General features: G+C 50.2%; 1 protein-coding gene across 1 annotated transcript in view; it reads right to left on the bottom strand.

The window, feature by feature from the left end:
- The window catches only part of LOC115088675 (potassium/sodium hyperpolarization-activated cyclic nucleotide-gated channel 4-like), a 194,575-nt gene that overhangs the window by 39,156 nt on the left and 142,818 nt on the right, over positions 1-12,601 (bottom strand). The window lies entirely within an intron of this gene.

Raw genomic sequence — 12,601 nt, 5'->3', positions numbered from 1 at the left:
AGAACAGAAGTTGTCCACTTTGTGATTCAGATGCGATGCAAAGAGGTCTATCGTTGGTTGTCCCCAACGCTGGAATATCCTGGTCGCTACTGAAGGATCCAAGGCCCACTCGTGTGGTTGGAACTGACGACTGAGTCGATCTGCTAGTACATTGGGTATGCCTGCCAGATAAGTGGCCTGTAGGAACATCGAGTAGTTCAAGGCCCAGGCCCAAATCTGTGCAGCTTCTTGGCAAAGAAGATACGAACCCGTACCTCCTTGCTTGTTGATGTACCACATGGCTACTGTGTTGTCTGTTTGGATCAGAATAGTCTTGTGTGAAAGGCAGTCCTTGAACGCATGCAGCACATAACGTATAGCTCGAAGTTCTAGAAAATTGATTTGAAATGTTGCTTCGAGTTTTGTCCAAGTCCCCTGAGTTTGGAGAGTGTTTATGTGAGCTCCCCAACCCAAGGTGGATGCATCTGTAGTTAACATTATCTGTGGGACTGGTTTTTGGAAGGGTAGGCCCTTGCGTAAATTGTCCTTGGCTGTCCACCATCGTAGTGATGAGCGTAGTTGGTGCGACGTTACTTGAATTTGATAATGTAATGGTTGAATGGCTTGGATCCATTGTAATCTTAGAGTCCATTGGGTTACTCGCATGACAAGTCTTGCCATAGGAGTAACATGAACTGTGAGGCCATGTGGCCTAGTAAGGTGAGAAACTGATGTGCTGTCGCTTGTTGTCATGAGTAAATTGAGTGTGCCAACAGGGACAGTGTTTCTGCCGGATCTTCGGGTAGAAAAGTGTTTGCAGTAATGGAGTTCAATTCTGCTCCTATGAAATGGAGTAGATGAGAAGGAGTAGTGTGGGATTTTAGATAATTGTATATGTTATATATATTTAAACCCCTGCTTCTTTTCTCTGATCCAAGTTATATTACTCCCTTGTTTTATTGTAACTGCATTCCTTAGCCTTCTCTTGTTTAACGTTTTTTACTACTATTACTATTATTTTATTATTATTATTACTTAGATCAATGTTATTTATTGCCTTTTGTTCCCTATCTACTTGTTAATTGTAAACCGACATGATGCGATTTTTATCGCGAATGCCGGTATAGAAAAACTTAAATAAATAAATAAAATAAATCCCATTTTGTGAAGTACAGCAATTGTGCGATGTAGAGAGGTTACTGCTCCTTGTTGCGATTGACTTCTGATGAGCCAATCGTCCAGATAAGGGAAGACATGAACACCTTGCTTGTGTAAGTGTGCTGCTATCACTGCCAGGCATTTGGTGAATACTCTGGGAGCTGAGGCGAGGCCGAATGGCAACACTCTGTATTGCAAATGCTGGTGTCCTACTGTGAAACGCAGATACTTGCGATGAGGAGGGAATATAGGAATGTGTGTATAAGCATCTTGAAGATCCAGAGAACAAAGCCAATCTCCCTTCTGCAGAAGTGGGAGCATGGTCCCTAGAGAAACCATCCTGAACTTTTCTTTTTTTAAGACTTTGTTGAGATTTCTGAGATCTAGGATGGGACGTAGGCCTCCGGTTTTCTTTGGAATGAGGAAATACCGGGAATAGAATCCTCTGCCCTTCTGGCTGTGTGGCACATGCTCCACAGCCTTGGCTTTCAGAAGAGCGGATAATTCTGTTTGTAAATGGAGTATGTGATTTTGGTTGAGATGAGGATAATTCGGTGGAAACTCCTGAGGGAGTGATGTGAAATTGAGGCGATAGCCTTGATGTATTATTGAGAGGACCCAGTGATCGGATGTTATTGATGTGTTATGTTCGTGGACCCTTGAGCCGGTTGGGACAGAAGATGGAGTACTGTGAGGGCCCACAGCAAGCGTCCCAACCAGGAAGCAGTTCGGAGACCCGGAGCAGGCTGAGATACGGGACTAGGGTGAAGTCTTATGTGACCAAAGACTCCGTACCTACTGGAAGGATGGTTGACGACAAACCCTGGTGAAGAAGAATCTTCGCCCTGGAGACCGGTACTCCCCCGGGAGGAGCCCTTAGGAGTCCGGCCGCTGGGACTTCTGGAGATTCACCCTGGAAGCCGAAGTCCCCCCAGGAGGAGCCCGTAGGGACACGGCCGCTGGGACTTAGGCGACTCCTTGAAGGTGGAAGGTGGTCCGGATGCAGGCGCCTCCTGCAGGTCGTGGGTTCCAGACGGCTGGCGCCTCCAGCAGGTCGTAGGTAATCCAAGGTTGGTTCAGCAGTCGGAGACCAAAGATGGTCCAAAGCCAGTCCAGGGGTTCGTATCCAGAGGGCGGTCCGCAGCCAATCCAAGGGTCAAAGCCAGAGCACGGTCCAAAGCCAGTCCAAGGGGTCAGAGCCAGAGCACGGTCCAAAGCCAGTCTAAGGGGTCAGAGCCAGAAGAATCAACAGCAAGGGGAGCAGGCAGAAGTGGGACAAAGACAATCAGGAACGCAGCAACCACAGACAAAAACCAGGAACCTTGTTGCAAGGCAAAGAAGAGAGGCTAGTTGCAGGGTACTTGTACTCTGAGGGTGTCTGACATCATCATTGGTTCAGCTGAGGATTTTCCCGCACTGGCCCCTTTAAACAGGGCTCCTCCCCGCGCGCGCGCATCAGAGAGACGTGGTGGAGGGCCTGCAGGCCCGGGGCCTAGAAGAAACGACCCGGGGAAGGCTCGAAACGGCCCAAGCCGCCCCTGAGGTAGGTGGAGGGACCGGAGCACGGCCCGGGACCGCAACAGTACCCCCTCTCCTACGCCCCCTCCCAGGAGGTCTGGGTTTACTTGGGTGATCCAAATGGAATTGATGGAGGAGGTTTTTGTCCAGGATATTGATGGCGGGTTCCCAGGAATTCTCTTCGGGACCATACCCCTCCCAGGAAAGAAGGTACTCCCAACGTCGGTGACGATGCCGTACATCCAGTACGTCTTTAACTTTATAAATGGCATCTTCCTGTGCCATAGGTGTGACAGGTGTGAGAGCTTTCTTATGATACGGTGAAAGGACCAAGGGTTTCAACAAGGAAACGTGGAAAACGTTGTGAATCCTGAGGGTACGTGGAAGTTGAAGGGGATAGGAGACAGCCCCAATCCTGTCTTTAACTGTGAAGGGCCCAAAGTACTTGGGAGCCAACCTCATCGAAGGAAGCCGTAGACAAAGGTATTTAGTACTTAGCCATACCTTCTCCCCAGGAATAAACACTGGAGCTGGCCGTCGCAAGCGATCGGCCACTTTCTTCATGATAACCGCTGCACGCTGGAGTCTTTTCCGGGTGGAATGCCAGATCTGGCTTAACCGTCGGGCAGAGGTTTGCACCGTGGGGGATGACACATCTACTGGTACTGGTAAGGGAGGCCGTAGGCGTCTGCCGTAGACTGTGTAAAAGGGGGACTTGCCGGTGGAAGAATGCTTGTGTTGATTATAAGAAAATTCCACCCATGGCAGCAAGGCCACCCAGTCATCTTGTAGGTCTCCCACAAAGGCACAAAGGAACACCTTCAAAGTCCGGTTTACCCGTTCTACTTGCCCGTTAGCTTGGTGGTGGAAGGTGGTGGTGAAATCAAGCTGAACCCCGAACTTTTCACACAGTACTCGCCAATATCGTGCCGTAAATTGAGAACCTCTGTCCGAGGCAATGTGTAGGGGGAGCCCATGAAGGCGAAAGATATGTATCGTAAACAAATTCGCCAGCTCAGGCGCCGAAGGAAGTTTGGAGAGAGGCACAAAGTGGGCCATCTTAGAGAATCTATCTATGACAACCCAAATCACAGTCTTCCCCTCTGAAGCAGGCAGATCTACGATAAAATCCGTGGATAAGTGAGTCCATAGTTCTGTGGGAATCGGCAGAGGCTGAAGAAGGCCCCAGGGGCGACCGACGGGAGTCTTCTGTCGGGCACAGGTGACGTAGAGGCGAACATCCTTCTTAAATTGGGGCCACCAGTAATATTCAGAGAGTAATTCCTGGGTCCTGGCTATTCCCGGGTGACCGGCTGTTAGAGAGTCATGTGCCCAGGAGAGGACCTTTTTCCGTAGTCTGAGGGGTACCACAGTCTTCCCAGTCGGGACCGTGTTGGTAGCTGCGAGGAGTACTTTGGCCGGATCAAGAATGTACCGTGGTGGGTCTGGCAAATCTTCCATTTCAGCGGTATGGGAGAGAGCGTCCGCTCGAACATTCTTATCGGCCGGTCGGTAGTGAAGACGAAAATCAAAACGGCTGAAGAATAGAGACCACCTGGCCTGTCGAGGGTTGAGGCGCTGAGCACGGCATAAGTATTCCAAATTTTTATGGTCCGTATAGACAATCACCGGCTGTTGGGCCCCCTCCAACCACTGGCGCCACTCTTCGAATGCCAATTTGATGGCTAGTAGTTCTTTATCCCCTATTCCGTAGTTTTTCTCTGTCGATGAAAACTTTCGAGAGAAGTAGGAACAGGGTAGGAGCTTCCCCCTAGAAGATATTTGACTTAAAACAGCCCCGACGGCCACGTCGGAGGCATCCACTTCCACAATAAATTGTCGTTGGGGATCGGGGTGCCGCAGGCATGGATCCTGGAGAAATGCCTCTTTTAATGCCTGGAAGGCCTGTAGGGCAGCTGTAGTCCAATTCTTAGCGTCTGATCCCTTCTTGGTAAGTGCCGTCAGGGGTGCCACCAGCTGAGAGTAATGTGGGATGAATTGCCAGTAGAAATTAGCGAACCCAAGAAACCTCTGTAGCGCCTTCACCTCCACTGGTTGGGGCCAGTCCTTAATGGCAGCGACCTTTTCGGGATCCATGTGAAATCCCGTAGAGGATACAATATACCCTAAAAAGGGTAACAATTCTTGTTCAAAGAAACATTTCTCAAGTTTTGCGTAAAGTCGATTATCACGTAACTTCTGTAAAACTCGGCGAACGTCCTGGCGATGTGTCTGTAGATCTTTGGAGTAGATTAGTACGTCGTCTAAGTAAACAATTACTGACGTGTGTAACATCTCTCGTAGGACCTCGTTCATGAGGTTTTGAAATACTGCTGGGGCATTGCAGAGACCGAAGGGCATGACCCGGTATTCATAATGTCCGTCTCTTGTGTTGAATGCGGTCTTCCACTCGTCTCCTGGACGAATTCTAACAAGGTTATAAGCCCCGCGAAGGTCTAGTTTGGTAAATATCCTAGCCCCTTGTAGTTGGTCCAAAAGTTCTGGGATCAAAGGCAGAGGATACCGATCCCGCCGGGTAGTACTATTCAAGCCTCGGTAGTCTATACAGGGTCGGAGGGACCCATCTTTCTTAGCCACGAAAAAGAAACCTGCCCCGGCTGGAGATGTCGATGGTCGTATGAACCCCCGATCCAGGTTCTCCTGGATATATGCCAACATGGCTTGAGTCTCCGGGAGGGACAACGGGTAAACCCGTCCTCGTGGTGGTGTGGCCCCCGGGAGAAGATTAATTGCGCAGTCAAAGGGGCGATGCTCCGGAAGGATCTCGGCCTTCTCTTTAGAGAAGACATCAAGATAATCCTGATAGTAGGGGGGTAAATCCAGCATAGTAGTCCAGAGAGGAATCGGTGGCCGAGCAACCATGGCTAGGCAGGAATTAAGGCACGCAGACCCCCAGGACGCTAGTTGAAGGTAGTCCCATGCGATCACGGGTGAGTGCTTCCGAAGCCAGGGTAGGCCCAAGATGACCGGATGCATAGATCTCTCTAAGATGAAGAAGGAGATCTTCTCTTGGTGCAGGACGCCAGTGCGAAGAGTGAGAGGTTCCGTGCGGGTGGTGATGACTCCAGGAAATATTTTCCCCTGGATGGAGGACACGCGGAGAGGGGGGTCTTTGGGGTTGTACCTTGATCCGGAGTTGTTGAACCAGCTCCTGAAGAATAAAATTACCCCCTGCTCCTGAGTCAATCAGAGCTTGCGTGTCGAATTCTTCCTCCGGGAGGATTAAGGTCACCGGTACAAGACATGGGGAGTCAGGAGCGGTATGACCTAGGGTTAGCTCCCCGGCTGTCCCTAGGTCCGAGAGTTTCCCGGACGCTCACTACACTGCGCCAGAAAATGACCCTTGCCACCACAATACAGGCATAGGCCGAGCGTGCGGTGTCTCCTTCTTTCTTCCTGGGAGAGATGCCCCCGACCCACCTGCATGGGCTCGATGTCCTGGGTCTCTAGGGAACCAGACTGGGAGTTCCTGCTGCGGGGCGGAGTAGATTCAACAAGTCCCAGCCTAAAAGTCGGTTTTTTGTCTCGAAACCGGCGCTGGATGCAACGGTCTATCCGACCTGCGAGATCGATCAGAGCGTCCAAGTCATCGGGTAGGTCCCGGGCCGCCAATTCATCTTGGAGCTTTGGGGAGAGACTTTCCAAAAAAATGCCGTGCAGGCTGTCGCTCCCCCAGTTCAATTCAGTGGCGAGAGTTTGGAATTCTGCAGCATATTCTGCCAGCGGACGGTTCCCCTGGCATAACTGGAGTAACTCCGAGACAGCAGTGGACTTGCGAGAGGCTTCATCAAAGATCCGTCTGAAAGCAGAAACGAAGTGCTCCAAGTTGTCCAGGCGAGAATCTTGATGTTCCAAAAGATTGGAGGCCCATGCCAATGGCTTCCCATCCAGCAGAGAGATAATAAAGCTGATCTTGATACGGTCTGTTGGAAATTGAAGCGGAAGCAAATTAAAGCGAATGTAGCATTGGTTTAAGAACCCTCGGCATAGTTTCGCATCTCCAGAATATCGTAAAGGTACCGGCATCTGGATGGGAGCAGTAGTGGCGGCAGAAGCCCCTGTTCCTGGTACCGTGGAGCTGGCAGCCGTGGCTCCTTCTACCCGGTCAGCTAACCTCTGAACCGTTGTCGTCAGGGCGTCAAGGCATGACTGCTGTTGTTGCAGCCTTTGGGCTATACCCGGAATGGCTCTCAGGCCGGCTAGGTCCGCCGGGTCCATGGCCTTGCAAACTGTTACGTTCGTGGACCCTTGAGCCGGTTGGGACAGAAGATGGAGTACTGTGAGGGCCCACAGCAAGCGTCCCAACCAGGAGGCGGTTCTGAGACCCGGAGCAGGTTGACATACGGGACTAGGGTGAAGTCTTATGCGACCAAAGACTCCATACCTACTGGAAGGATGGCTGACGTCAAACCCTGGTGAAGAAGAATCTTCGCCCTGGAGACCGGTACTCCCCCGGGAGGAGCCCTTAGGAGTCCGGCCGCTGGGACTTCTGGAGATTCACCCTGGAAGCCGAAGTCCCCCCAGGAGTAGCCCGTAGGGACACGGCCGCTGGGACTTAGGCGACTCCTTGAAGGTGGAAGGTGGTCCGGATGCAGGCGCCTCCTGCAGGTCGTGGGTTCCAGACGGCTGGCACCTCCGGAGACCAAAGATGGTCCGAAGCCAGTCCAGGGGTTCGTATCCAGAGGGCGGTCCGCAGCCAATCCAAGGGTCGAAGCCAGAGCACGGTCCAAAGCCAGTCCAAGGGGTCAGAGCCAGAGCACGGTCCAAAGCCAGTCCAAGGGGTCAGAGCCAGAGCATGGTCCAAAGCCAGTCCAAGGGGTCAGAACCAGAGCACGGTCCAAAGCCAATCCAAGGGGTCAGAGCCAGAAGAATCAACAGCAAGGGGAGCAGGCAGAAGCGGGACGAAGACAATCAGGAACGCAGCAACCACAGGTAAAAACCAGGAACCTTGTTGCAAGGCAAAGAAGAGAGGCTAGTTGCAGGGTACTTGTACCCTGAGGGCATCTGACGTCATCATTGGTTCAGCTGAGGATTTTCCCGCGCTGGCCCCTTTAAACGGGGCTCCTCCCCGCGCGCGCATCAGGGGGCAGGGCCAGCCACGTCGGCGTCTCTCCCGAGGAGGGAGAGACGCGCTGGAGGGCCTGCAGGCCCGGGGCCTAGAAGAAACGACCCGGGGAAGGCTTGAAACGGCCCGGGCCGCCCCCAAGGTAGGTGGAGAGACCGGGGCACAGCCCGGGACCGCAACATGATGTCCACTCTTTGTAAAATTGGGATATTCTTCCGCCAACTGGTAAGGTGGTTTGGAGATTGGAGTATAGGCCCTGTTCTCTGAATTGAATTTAAAAAACCTGAGGCAGGTCCTGTCTGAAGAGCTGGTTGGGGCCTAGCAGACCGCTGCTGTCTCTGTTGAGGTCTTTGTTGAGACCTAGGAGGACTTGGTCTAGATGTGTGATGAGATTGGGAGCTACTCCCAGACGTATTGGATCCCTGACTGAGAGGTCTAGAAGTGTGGGAAATCACACTTGTTGAGGCCAATACGGGGCTATGAGTATCATGGACCCCTTGTCCTGTTGTAGTTTCACAAGAGTTTTGGTTATGAGCGGTATTGGACGATATGCGTAGAGAAGGCCTGACAAGCAAAGGCGTCCTTGGCTGGTTGATTCCTGTGTTTGTGTAGGGAACAGAACTTGTCCACTTTGTGATTCAGATGTGATGCAAAGAGGTCTATTGTCGGTTGACCCCCAACACTGAAAAATCCTGGTCGCTACTGAGGGATCCAGGGACCATTCGTGTGGTTGGAACTGACGACTGAGTCGATCTGCCACTACATTGTGAATGCCTGCTAGATAAGTGGCCCGGAGAAATAATGAATGTGTGAGGGCCTAGGCCCATATCTGTGCAGCTTCTTGACACAGGAGATACGAGCCTGTACCTCCCTGTTTGTTGATGTACCACATGGCTACTGTGTTGTCCGTCTGGATAAGAACAGTCTTGTGTGAAAGGCAGTCCTTGAACGCATGCAGCGCATAACGTATAGCTCGAAGCTCCAGGAAATTGATTTGAAATGTTGCCTCGAGTTTTGTCCAAGTACCTTGGGTCTGGAGAGTGTCTATGTGAGCTCCCCAGCCCAAGGTGGATGCATATGTAGTTAATGTTATCTGTGGGACTGGTTGTTGAAAGGGCAGGCCCTTTCGCAAATTGTCCTTGTTCGCCCACCAAAGTAGAGAGGAACATAGCTGGTAGGTTACTTGAATTGGAGGAGTGGTTGAATGGCTTGGATCCATTGAGATCTTAAAGTCCATTGAGTTACCCTCATGGCTAGTCTTGCCATAGGAGTGACATGAACTGTGGAGGCCATGTGGCCTAGTAAGGTTAGAAACTGATGAGCTGTTGCTTGTGTCTTTGAGTGGATCAAGTTTGCTAGCAAGGATAGTGTTTCTGCTCTGTCTTCGGGTAGAAAGGCTTTTGCAAGTGTGGTGTCCAGGTCTGCTCCTATGAATTGGAGCAGGGGAGACGGTGTGAGATGGGATTTTTGATAATTGATGAGGAATCCCGTGGAGTGAAGTAGAGCAATTGTCTGGTTGAGAGAAGTTATTGTTCCTTGTTGAGATTGACTCCTGATGAACCAGTCGTCTAGATATGGAAAGACATGGACACCTTGCTTGTGCAAGTGTGCTGATATTACTGCTAGACGTTTTGTGAATACTCTGGGAGCAGAGGCGAGTCCGACAGCAGTACTCTGTATTGGAAGTGTTGATGACCCACCATGAAGCGCAGATATTTGCGGTGAGGAGGAAATATTGGGATGTGAGCGTAAGCATCTTGGAGATCCAGAGAACAGAGCCAATCTTCTTTTTGGAGAAGTGGAAGCATGGTGCCTAGAGAGACCATCCTGAACTTTTCTTTTTTGAGAAATTTGTTGAGATTTCTGAGGTCTAGGATGGGACGTAGGCCTCCTGTTTTCTTTGGAATGAGAAAATATCGGGAGTAGAATCCTCTCCCCTGCTGAGACCGGGGCACCGGTTCTATAGCCCTGGATCTCAGAAGGGTAGATAATTCTATTTGAAGTTGAGAAATATGAGTTTCGTTGGGATGAATGCGACTTGGTGGAAAATCTATTGGAATTGAGAGGAAGTTGAGTTGATATCCTCGAGATATTATGGACAGAACCCACTGATCTGTTGTTAGTGTTATCCAAGTGTTGTAAAATTTGGATAATCTGCCACCTACAGGGAGTTCTAGTCGAGGATTTCGTGAGGGTCTGAGTTCCCTGGAGATACCTTCAAAAGCCCGCCGCAGGACCTGTTTGAGTAGCAGGCTGGGCCCTGGGCACTCTCTGCTGACGAGGCTGAGGTCTGTGCTGAGGCCTTGATTGTCTAGGCCTGTTTGGAGGAGGGTAGAATCGTTTTCAACCATAATAGGGCTTCCTCTTTTCCCTCCTTTGGGTTCGACGAACAGCATGGAAAGTCGATTCATGAGGTAAGGAGGAGAGCTGTCTTAAGGCCTCATTATGTTCTTTCAGTTGGGAGACTGCTTCTTGGACTTTTGTGCCAAATAAATTGTCTCCTGCGCATGGGAGGTCCACTAATTTCTCTTGGACCTCTGGCCTAAGGTCGGATGCCTTAAGCCAGGCCAACCTTCTGGCACTTATCCCTGAAGCTGCAATTCTGGATGATGTCTCAAAAGAATCGTATGCAGCTCGTACCTCATGTTTTCCAGCTTCAAAAGCCTTGTGGACGAGGTTTTGTGCTGACTCTCTGTATTCTTGGGGGAGAGATGGAATGAAATCCTCCATCTGCTTCCAGAGGTTTCGTTGGTATTGGGTGTTATATAGCTGATAAGCTGCTATTCTGGAATTTAGCATAGCACCCTGGAATACCTTACAACCTAGATTATCCAGAAAACTGTTGTCTTTCCCAGAAGGATTAGAAGAATGCACTCTTGTTCTCTTTGCTTTCTTCTGTGCGGATTCAACCACCACTGAAGTATGTGGTAATTGAGATTTTTGATATCCTGGTGCAGATTGGACTAAGTATGTTGAGTCCATTCTTTTATTCATGGGAAGAACTGAACATGGATGTTCCCACATTCTATGTTGAAGTTGAAGGAGAAAATCATGTATAGGTATTGCAATATCTCAAGGGTCTGATGACGTAGATCCTGCTCAGACTCTAACTTGAAAGGGATAGAGTCAGCCATATCTTGAACAAAGGCAGAAAAGGTAAGGTCCTCTGGTGGGGACTGCTTTCTTGGGTGTGGTGGAGAAGGATCAGACATAAAGGTTTCAGAAGTGTCTGACTGTGAATCACTCCATGTGTCATAATCTGGAGTGTGTGGTCGTGTTTTCCCAGGAGCAGAAGGAGGAACCACCCTAGATGGTCCTGGAATGGGTTCTGGAGGAGAAGAGTCCTGTTCTACTGGATTTGCCAGTAAAGAATCCAGTAAATCTTGATATTTTTTATGGATTGCTGAATAGAAGGCCGATTCAGCCGATACTGTATCCCCAGAAGGACCTGGCATCGACAATGTTGTCTGTGGCATCGATGGCATCGTGGAGGTTGGATCAGGAACTGATGGCATCGAGAAAAATCCGGTACGCGTCATCGTAGATGTCTGAATCTGATTTGAGGGTAACAACGATGCCATACTGGAAGAAATAGAAGGCCTCGATGTAGATATCGATGAGAAAGCTGTTGTACGCTGCATCGATATATCCCTCGGTATCAGAAAGGATCCTGGTTTCAGGAAAGAATCCGTTGCAGTGCTTGTGAACTGGATGGTGTTTGGCACCGAGACGGTGACCGGCATTGGGACAGTAACCGGCATCGGGACGGTGCCCGATATCGGGATATTTCCCGGAATCAGTGTCGTTGGTAACTCAGTCATCGGCACTAGTTGTGCCAGCATCGGTGACGTCTTAGACAAGTCAGATGTCACCGGCATCAGCGATGTTGCCGGCATCGGTGCAGGCACCGGTAAACTTTCCTTTATAGCCTGTAGGACTGCTTCCTTTATAAATGCGGTTTAAGTTCTGCGGCATCGGAGCAGACAGCGGTGAAGGTGGAGACGATGCTGTTTGCGGTGTATCTGCCTTGGTAGGCCTATCAGGCATCGAAGTATTGGTACGTTTAGGCCGCTTTTCGATCGGTTCCTCACGGATAGGTGTCGAAGGTAAGGCCGAGGCATGTCGGTGGCGATGTTTATGTTTGGGCCTTACCTCTACCACTGAGTGTATCGATGATGTCGAAGGCGTAGGCGAGGATTTTCCTTCTGAAGTCTCCAATTGGCGCTTTTTTAACAAAACTTTTTGAGGAGCACCTACTGGTGAGGACTTCTTGGAAGTGGATGGAGAGGGAATTAACTGCAAGCTGAAGAGTTGCTGGATCTTTTCATGGCGCAGTTTTCGTCCTTTGGGTGTCGTTTCTTGGCATTTTTCACACGATGAAATATCGTGTTGATCACCCAAACATCGAACGCACTCTAAGTGCGGATCGGTAACCGACAATGTTCGATTGCAAGTCGGGCATTTTTTAAACCCCGACGCCATGGTATCATCGACGGCCGTCGATGACTGAAAAATGAAATAGCGTTTATTCAAAAACTAACGCTAAGTTACTACACCAGCCGGTGAGGTGAGACAAGTGAGATCCCGTGAGGGAGAATTTGTGAAAAACAACTATGTTATTATAGAAAACTGAGAGTACTCTCAGGGGGCTCCGGTGTCCGTGCTGCTATCCAGCGGCGCGGAAAAACGAAGACTGAAGTGAGACACCCGTGGCAGAGGATATCATAGCATGCTGGGCATGCTCAGTGGCCTCACAGGGCCAGTCAAAAGTTTCTAGAAACTTTGACAGAGGTTTTTCCCGTGCTAGGGCTCCGTTAATGATGTCACCCATATGTGAGGACTAGCATCTTGCTTGTCCTG

The sequence above is a fragment of the Rhinatrema bivittatum genome, chromosome 3 (genome assembly GCF_901001135.1).
Source record: "Rhinatrema bivittatum chromosome 3, aRhiBiv1.1, whole genome shotgun sequence".
In the NCBI taxonomy this organism is placed as follows: domain Eukaryota; kingdom Metazoa; phylum Chordata; class Amphibia; order Gymnophiona; family Rhinatrematidae; genus Rhinatrema; species Rhinatrema bivittatum.
This window is presented reverse-complemented; position numbering and strand designations above follow the sequence as displayed.